Here is a 10098-nt window from a genome sequence, read left to right as displayed (position 1 = left end):
CGGATCGACAACGCTGGATCCTACTCTTACCTGAGCCTCCAAGCCCCACTTCATCTCTACTTCCCTCCTCTTCGTCAGAAGGAATGGAGATTACTTTCTCAATAGTACCTACATTAAGTCAACACAAATGTTAGGTGGTGCGGATTCGACCTTACGCCTAAAGGCACAGTGTTAAAGGTTACCATCTGTTACGATCGTAGAGGTCGTAGGAGCCCCCGTATGCGGCCTCACAGGAGGAGTCACTCTAAGAATGATCACCCGAGCAGCATCATCCTGACCTTCCGCCTCTCTGACAGCCTCGACCGTCTCTTCGTGACGGACCTTCTTGGCTACCTCTGTTAGATATAGGTGCCCTGCAGGCAATTATTGTATATTGTAACAGGACCTATATGTATATAACATCCTTGTTCAAAATGATAGTATGCTATTTTGGTCAGATTTATCTGATGTTCTAAATATACAGATAATGTCCTTAGAATAAATACTAGACTATCAGACATTTCGGATAGTGATCGTAATGAAGAGATCTGATTAGTCAGTAACGTATATTCTAAAATGTTCCTAGTTGATGAAGTGTTGAGATAGGACATCATCACTTTGGTTTAGACTAGTGTATGCTTTATTTCTCCTTTTGAAGGAGATGATCGATCTCTTAGATCATTGATGTGAGACATCAAGATACGGTATACAGGTGACTCATTAGTGAATGAGTAGACTGAACGACTCGCCGAGAACATCTAGTTGGTAATATACTTAACTATCAAATAGAAGTCCTCAAGTGATATAGTACATAGTAGTCTCTTGACCTGAGGCATGAGTGCAATATCTTATATGTCAGTAAAGATGTATTTAGACTTTTACCTAACCACAGTTCTTATTGAATTGTGCATAACGGTTCTTGTTGGGTACATCCCGAGACATAAGTAGATATTGAGATGCCAAGAAGGGATTCGTCTCTCCCAGTATAGGGGTTGATGTCATAAGATTGTTTGATATAACTATAGCCTGGAAATCCTTGGCCAAGGTGAATAAGATAAACTGAGTGTCAGTTTGATCTTATAGGTTATGAGTTTAATATCAATAAACACTAATCAAGCTATTAGGGTTTGACAGTTTGCCATACCCTAGGCTCAATAGTTTGACATGGTTTGACGAAGAGACCGGACTGTACGGTATTATCATTGAGTGGTCCTGATAAAATTGGATAAGCATCTTGCAGACCTTTATCACAACTTATACCCGGGTGGTCTTCATGTGTAGCTAGCACCTCTGTTGTACTTATGGATATGATCCACTACCGAGTTTTTTAAGTTGGGCCCTAGAGTCACACCAAGCGCGTACTTGAATCCTATGAAATACAATTTATGGAGTGATGTGTATGATTGATACGCATATATGATTTCCTCCGGATACACATAAACGGTTATGTATATCGGTAAAATCGGAATGCTATGTGCTTAGGAAATGAATTCCAGTATTTTTCCCATAAAGTTAACTTTTAGTCAACTAGTTGACTTTTTGGTCAACAGTTGACTTTTGGTCAACTCTTGATTTATTTGGTCATATAGTGACTAATTAGTTAAAGATTGGAATAATACTATATACCGTATTTATGAAATACTGTATTAGTGATAATAATTTGGTATTCTCATTTATGAAATACACATACCATGTATAATGAGTCATGAGATGAGTCACTTAGTGGTATGGTTTGAGCACATGGTTTATTAGCACATGGTTTTGAAATGTAATGATTCATAAGATGATTCATTGCATGACTCACTTGATTAATCATTAATTTTTGATGATTCATTGCATGACTCATAGGATGAGTCATTCATATCATGAACACATTTCACTCTATAAATATGAGCTCTTTTTCTTATGGAAAGGTTAATGAAAAATTGGCTAAGTGTTTTTTCCATAAGAGAATAAAAGAGAGCTCTCCTCTTACTAAACTTTAGCAATCTTTGAGCAAGAGGAAGTAGTAGGATTTTAAGAACCCCGGGGTGGATATCTTGCCTTGTGTCTTAAGAAGACTCCCATTTTATCAAGCTCACTTGAAGACTTGGAGATCCACTACAAGGAGATTTTCTACTACAAGGAGCAAGAGCTAGGGGTTATTCGATCTTCCATCGAATCACGCTACGAAAGTATGACTTTCTAACTCTTGTATGCTCACTTAATAATAAGGATCATGTTAGATTTAATTAGACGATCCATATGAATATTTCATGCTCTCTACATGCTTAGTATTTTTGTACATACATGTCTTCCGCTGTGTATTATGCATGTAGACATAGCACGATTTCCTTCATGGTATCAGAGCTATGGTTCTATCTAATTGAATCTTAACATGTACATCTAACTCATGGAGGACCTTGTTCTTGCTTCTAATTTCTAGTTTACATGAAACTAGTTAATTAATTCAAGTTATTTTATAAAATAATTAATTACAACTAGTGTAGTTGTATGTTAGAAGCTTGTTAGTCTTTTTTGAGTTTGGATAATCCTTATGCTATCTAGTTTCCAATATGTTGCATAACTAGATAGATGCATATTTCTTAATGTTGATTAAGTTATATGATTTATCATCTTGCATGGATGTTATGTTTATGGATGGTAGTGGACAACTATTCTCTTGTATGTTTTGTATTGATGTAATAAAGTTAGAAATGTAATAATTATTTACGACCTCTTCCCTCCCCGAGCATGGGCTACGCCTACGGGTTTAGGCACTTGCTCACCGATCATGGGCTACGCCTACGGGTATAGGCCCTTGTTCGGGTGTGGGGGGGTATGGTTGCTTAGTTTAGTTATTTCATTTATAGCTTTTGCTTTATATTTAATGCAATATTATTACCCATCCTACGAGATGGTTTTTCCATTATAAATGGGGCTTGCACGTCCTATGTTTATATGATTGTAATAATACAGAGTTTGCAAGGGAACAAGCACCGCAAGGAGTTGCATATGGCTTGCTAAAATGTAATTAGTGTAGTTGCATTTTATTTTCTTTAGTTGTCCACTACCATTCTATATAAGTTTTACATTACATATGTTGATATGTTGGTTGTGCCCCAAATTGTAGATGTCAATACAATTGGGTGCTATTTTTTGCAAAGTTTATATCTCTATCTCACTAGAGAATAGTTTTTATTATAAAAACTCATTTTTTAAACTTTGTGAGACATGGCAATAAGAGTTTATTGACCATAGAGTGGTGAGATCGACATTAACATAGTGTTAGTGTGAAAGATAAATAAACCTAAAGCAGTTAAAAGAGATGTATTTAGAATGAGCTTTTAACTAGTGTCAAGGAAAGTAATTATGAGATATAGCTCATGGGGTGATGCCCAACTTAAGATTAGGGGTGATGCCCAATCTTTCGCGCTATAGTCTTAAAGAGAAGTGGTTACTTAATTAAGGTCCGATAAATATTCCCGGTGAATAGCTCGGAACCCTCCCACCAATCTTGCGCTTTCCTGGCTAGTTTAATTGTTGCAAGTATAAATATAGAGCATCTTTAAACTATATCAAGTTCGATTACGGTAAAAGATTTGAGAAATCGTCCGTAGCCCTCCATCATTTTAGTTAAATACTATTAAGCTTATAAATACTATGTTTGTTGGCATACGTCAAGGCATAACTATTCTATGGCTAAATAGTATTCATCTGTATATAAGATATAAGGATAGCTTAAGTTGGTTATGCAACTTTGTTGGCATACGTCAAGAGTTTGCATAAGTTAAATTTAAGCCAGTCAAGAAATGATGGGTACAAACTTGACTAGCATTTTATGATTTGTTGGCATACGTCAAGGTCATAAAAGACTAGGGGTAAAATCATATCAAGAATTACAAGAGTGTAAAAGACAAAAGTTGTCTACCAATTATTGAATGTGTTAATTTGTTGACATACGCCAAGGTTGATGCATTCAATGATAATTGGATCTTGATCCCACTTGAAAACAATGAGTTGTTTTCCGATCACCTATTATAAGGTTTTGAGGGACTCGAAAAATAGTGGGAGGCATAACTTAGATAAAAATAAACCAAATCTATTTTATGTATTGAACATCTGCTAAAATACCTTTTCTCTCTCTTTCAGGCCATTATGTCTGGTTTAAAACTCATATTGGAACAGAACAAGTTAACCGGTCCTAATTACAAAGACTGGTTGAGGAATGTTAAAATTGCCCTAACTTATGACAAAGTAGCATATGTCCTCACTGCGCCCGAACCTGTTCTAGGCCTAGAACCCACTATAGCGGAAACTGAAATCCGCAATACATGGGATAAAGATTGTTCACTTGCTCAATGCCTCACCATTGCCTCTATGGATTTGGTCCATCAGAGACAACATGAGAATATGGATATCAGATCCATATTTCGTAATACAGAAGAACTGTATGGCGAGCAACCGCGACAAATGAAGTACGCGGCGTCTAGGAATCTGTTCCAGACGAAAATGACTGTGGGATCTTCTGTTGGGGATCATGTCCTCAAAATGATCGCCTATGTCAATGAGCTTGAACTTTTGAACGTAGGCCTAGATGCAGATAGATATACAGATATCATTCTGCAGTCCTTGACACCAGCATACTCCCGATTCATATCACAGTTTTTGATGATGGATCTGGAGCCCACTCTTCCTGCCTTGCTTAATTTGTTAAGACAGGAAGAAAGTTCTTTGAAAAAGGGACAAACACCAGTCTTGGCTATAGGGCAATCTTCTTCCTCTTCTGGCAAATTGGTTGCTAAGAAAAAAGGAATGAAGAAAACTACTAAACCAAGGAAAGGTGTTAAGAAGGCTGTCAAGAAGGATAAAGGAAAGGCAAAAATGATGACAGCAGAATGCTTCCATTGTCATAAGTCAGGACATTGGAAAAGGAACTGCCCAGAATACCTAGCCTCACTCACCAAGAATAAGCAAGTTGTTGCTTCATCTACAGGTGTGTTTGTTACTCAGAATTGTTTTTCTATAAATCATACATCCTGGGTATTAGATACCGGATCAGGATCTCACATCTGTAATTTGTTACAGGGACTTAAAAGTTATAGAAAACTTGGAGCTGGAGAGATGACTATGCAAGTTGGTAATGGTGCAATAGTTGCAGCACTTGCAGTAGGGGATTTTCATCTAGCTTTACCAAATGGAAACGTTTTGATTTTAAATAGCTGCTATTTTGTACCAACTATGATGTGTAATATAATATCCATATCTTTATTAGATAAAGATGGATATGTATTTAAGTTGGAGAACAATGTTATGAATATCATATTTAATCAAAAGTTGATTGCTTATGGAACATTGTGCAATGGCATCTATATTCTTAATCAAAATACAATTCTGAACACTTATCACACTAATAAAAGAAAGCACTCAGTTATGAATGACGCTTTCTTATGGCATTGCAGACTTGGTCACATTAATAAAGAAAGACTTGGCGAGCTTCATAAGCATGGATATTTAGATCCATTTGACTTTGAGTCTTATGAGACTTGCAAGTCTTGTCTTAAAGGTAAAATGACCAAGACTCCATTTACAGGAACTGGAGTAAGAGTTACAGAACTCTTAGGACTGATACATAGTGATGTATGTGGTCCTATGTCTACAATGGCCAGAGGTGGCTACTCCTACTTTATTACTTTTACTGATGATTTTTCAAGGTTTGGACATGTGTTTTTGATGAAACACAAATCTGAAGCACTTGAGAAATTTATCGAGTACAAAAATGAAGTAGAGAACCAAACGGGCAAGAAAGTTAAAATTCTTCGATCGGATCGAGGAGGTGAATACTTGAGCTCGGAATTCTTAGGTATTTTAAAAGAGAATGGGATTCTCTCTCAGGTTACTCCACCCTTTACACCACAGCTTAACGGCGTGTCAGAAAGAAGGAATCGTACCCTATTAGATATGGTACGTTCCATGATGAGTAACACTGAGTTACCTTTTTCATTCTGGGGGTATGCATTAGAAACAGCAACACACTTACTGAATAGGGTTCCAACTAAAGCAGTGCCTAAACCTCCATATGAGATATGGAGTGGGAAGAAACCACATCTTAATTATATTAAGATTTGGGGATGTCATGCTTATGTAAAGAAGCAAGATCCCAAAAAGTTAGAGGCACGCTCAGTATTATGCAAATTTGTAGGATATCCAAGGAATTCCATTGGATATCAATTCTACCACATCGATGAACAAAAGATAATTGTTTCTCGGCATGCCACCTTCTTAGAGAAGGAATTTCTTGAAAAAGAAATTAGTGGGAGCATGGTAGAACTGGAAGAAATTTCAGAGATACAAAATATTACTGATAAATTAGTGGAACCAGCAAATTCAGTTATACCAGAAGAACCTCAACCACTCCACAGATATCCAAGGCGATCTCATGCACCTAAGACACAATATAATTTTTTAGTTGAAGGTGGCATGTTAGATCACGTCATAGATGATGACGAACCTTTAAGTTATCAGCAAGCCTCTGAGAGTAGGGACTCTGTTGCTTGGCATGATGCAATGAAATCTGAAATAGACTCTATGTACACCAACAAAGTATGGATATTAGACAATGCTCCTAAAGGGGTGATACCCATAGGTTGCAAATGGTTGTTTAAGAAAAAGTTGGGTGTAGATGGAAAAGTAGAGACTTTTAAAGCTAGACTGGTAGCTAAAGGTTTTCGTCAAAGACCTGGTTTGGACTACGATGAAACTTTTTCTCCAGTGGCTATGCTCAAGTCTATTCGGATCCTACTTGCTATAGCTGCTCACTATGACTATGAGATCTGGCAAATGGACGTTAAAACTGCATTTCTAAATGGTGATTTAGAAGAGTGCATATATATGACGCAACCAGAGGGTTTTGTAGTTAGTGGGAGCAGTGGAAAAGCATGTAGATTGCTTAAATCTATTTATGGACTGAAGCAAGCATCACGGAGATGGAACATCTGTTTTGATGATGCTATCAAAGAGTTTGGTTTCATCAAAAATCCAGATGAACCATGTGTGTATAAAAGGATAATTGGGAGTATTATATCGTTTCTTATTTTATATGTAGACGATATACTCTTAATCGGTAATGACATACCGTCATTACAAGCGGTTAAAATTTGGCTATCAAAAAGATTTTCCATGAAAGATTTAGGTGAAGCATCCTGTATACTGGGTATTCAGATCTATAGAGATAGATCTAAAAGGATGTTAGGATTATCGCAATCTAGATACATTGGCAAAGTGCTAAAACGGTTTAGCATGGAAAATTCCAAGAAAGGTTTTGTACCTGCATCTCCTGGAATCTCCCTCTCTAAAAAGATGTCTCCCCGGACTGATGAAGAGAGGAAACGCATGAGTCTAATTCCTTATGCCTCGGCAGTAGGATCGATCATGTATGCCATGTTATGTACTAGACCAGATATCGCTTATTCACTCAGTTTGGTAAGTAGATACCAATCTGATCATGGAGAAGAGCACTGGAAAGCGGTCAAGAATATACTTAAGTACCTTAAAAGGACTAAAGAGTTATTTTTGATATACGGTAAAAGTGACCTCCGAATGGAGGCTTTTTCCGACTCAAGCTTTCAGAGCGATATCGATGATAGTAAGTCTGTATCAGGATATGTTTTCACCCTCAATAGAGGAGCTGTCAGCTGGAAAAGTTCCAAGCAGGATACAGTAGCAGACTCGACTATGGAAGCTGAATACATTGCAGCTAATGATGCAGCTAAAGAAGCTGTCTGGATGAGGAAGTTCCTTTTAGAGCTGGAAGTTGTTCCCACCATTAAAGATCCAGTACCTTTATACTGTGATAATAATGCTGCAATAGCTCTAACAAAGGAACCCCGATCTCACCATAAGTCCAGACACATTCTGAGGAAGTATCACTTGATCAGGGAGATAGTTGATCGCCGGGAGATCAAGATTGAAAGAGTAGACACAAAAGATAATATAGCAGATCCATTCACAAAGGCAATTGCTCGTTCACAATTTGAGAAACTTGTTGAGCTATTGGGTATTAGATACTATAATTGGCCTTAGTGCAAGTGGGAGTTTGTTAGATATAGGTGCCCTGCAGGCAATTATTGTATATTGTAACAGGACCTATATGTATATAACATCCTTGTTCAAAATGATAGTATGCTATTTTGGTCAGATTTATCTGATGTTCTAAATATACAGATAATGTCCTTAGAATAAATACTAGACTATCAGACATTTCGGATAGTGATCGTAATGAAGAGATCTGATTAGTCGGTAACGTATATTCTAAAATGTTCCTAGTTGATGAAGTGTTGAGATAGGACATCATCACTTTGGTTTAGACTAGTGTATGCTTTATTTCTCCTTTTGAAGGAGATGATCAATCTCTTAGATCATTGATGTGAGACATCAAGATACAGTATACAGGTGACTCATTAGTGAATGAGTTGACTGAACGACTCGCCGAGAACATCTAGTTGGTAATATACTTAACTGTCAAATAGAAGTTCTCAAGTGATATAGTACATAGTAGTCTCTTGACCTGAGGCATGAGTGCAATATCTTATATGTCAGTAAAGATGTATTTAGACTTTTACCTAACCACAGTTCTTATTGAATTGTGCATAACGGTTCTTGTTGGGTACATCCCGAGACATAAGTAGATATTGAGATGCCAAGAAGGGATTCGTCTCTCCCAGTATAGGGGTTGATGTCATAAGATTGTTTGATATAACTATAGCCTGGAAATCCTTGGCCAAGGTGAATAAGATAAACTGAGTGTCAGTTTGATCTTATAGGTTATGAGTTTAATATCAATAAACACTAATCAAGCTATTAGGGTTTGACAGTTTGCCATACCCTAGGCTCAATAGTTTGACATGGTTTGACGAAGAGACCGGACTGTACGGTATTATCATTAAGTGGTTCTGATAAAATTGGATAAGCATCTTGCAGACCTTTATCACAACTTATACCCGTGTGGTCTTCATGTGTAGCTAGCACCTCTGTTGTACTTATGGATATGATCCACTACCGCGTTTTTTAAGTTGGGCCCTAGAGTCACACCAAGCGCGTACTTGAATCCTATGAAACACAATTTATGGAGTGATGCGTATGATTGATACGCATATATGATTTCTTCCGGATACACATAAACGGTTATGTATATCGGTAAAATCGGAATGCTATGTGCTTAGGAAATGAATTCCAGTATTTTTCCCATAAAGTTAACTTTTAGTCAACTAGTTGACTTTTTGGTCAACAGTTGACTTTTGGTCAACTCTTGATTTATTTGGTCATATAGTGACTAATTAGTTAAAGATTGGAATAATACTATATACCGTATTTATGAAATACTGTATTAGTGATAATAATTTGGTATTCTCATTTATGAAATACACATACCATGTATAATGAGTCATGAGATGAGTCACTTAGTGGTATGGTTTGAGCACATGGTTTATTAGCACATGGTTTTGAAATGTAATGATTCATAAGATGATTCATTGCATGACTCACTTGATTAATCATTAATTTTTGATGATTCATTGCATGACTCATAGGATGAGTCATTCATATCATGAACACATTTCACTCTATAAATATGAGCTCTTTTTCTTATGGAAAGGTTAATGGAAAATTGGCTAAGTGTTTTTTTCCATAAGAGAATAAAAGAGAGCTCTCCTCTTACTAAACTTTAGCAATCTTTGAGCAAGAGGAAGTAGTAGGATTTTAAGAACCCCGGGGTGGATATCTTGCCTTGTGTCTTAAGAAGACTCCCATTTTATCAAGCTCACTTGAAGACTTGGAGATCCACTACAAGGAGATTTTCTACTACAAGGAGCAAGAGCTAGGGGTTATTCGATCTTCCATCGAATCACGCTACGAAAGTATGACTTTCTAACTCTTGTATGCTCACTTAATAATAAGGATCATGTTAGATTTAATTAGACGATCCATATGAATATTTCATGCTCTCTTCATGCTTAGTATTTTTGTACATACATGTCTTCCGCTATGTATTATGCATGTAGACATAGCACGATTTCCTTCAACCTCTACCCTGGAACTTTCGGCTGCAATCTCCCGCTGTCATTTAGAGAGAAGCGAGCTACT

Source organism: Asparagus officinalis, unplaced genomic scaffold, assembly GCF_001876935.1.
Source record: "Asparagus officinalis unplaced genomic scaffold, Aspof.V1 AsparagusV1_Un656, whole genome shotgun sequence".
NCBI classification, from domain to species: domain Eukaryota; kingdom Viridiplantae; phylum Streptophyta; class Magnoliopsida; order Asparagales; family Asparagaceae; genus Asparagus; species Asparagus officinalis.
This window is presented reverse-complemented; position numbering follows the sequence as displayed.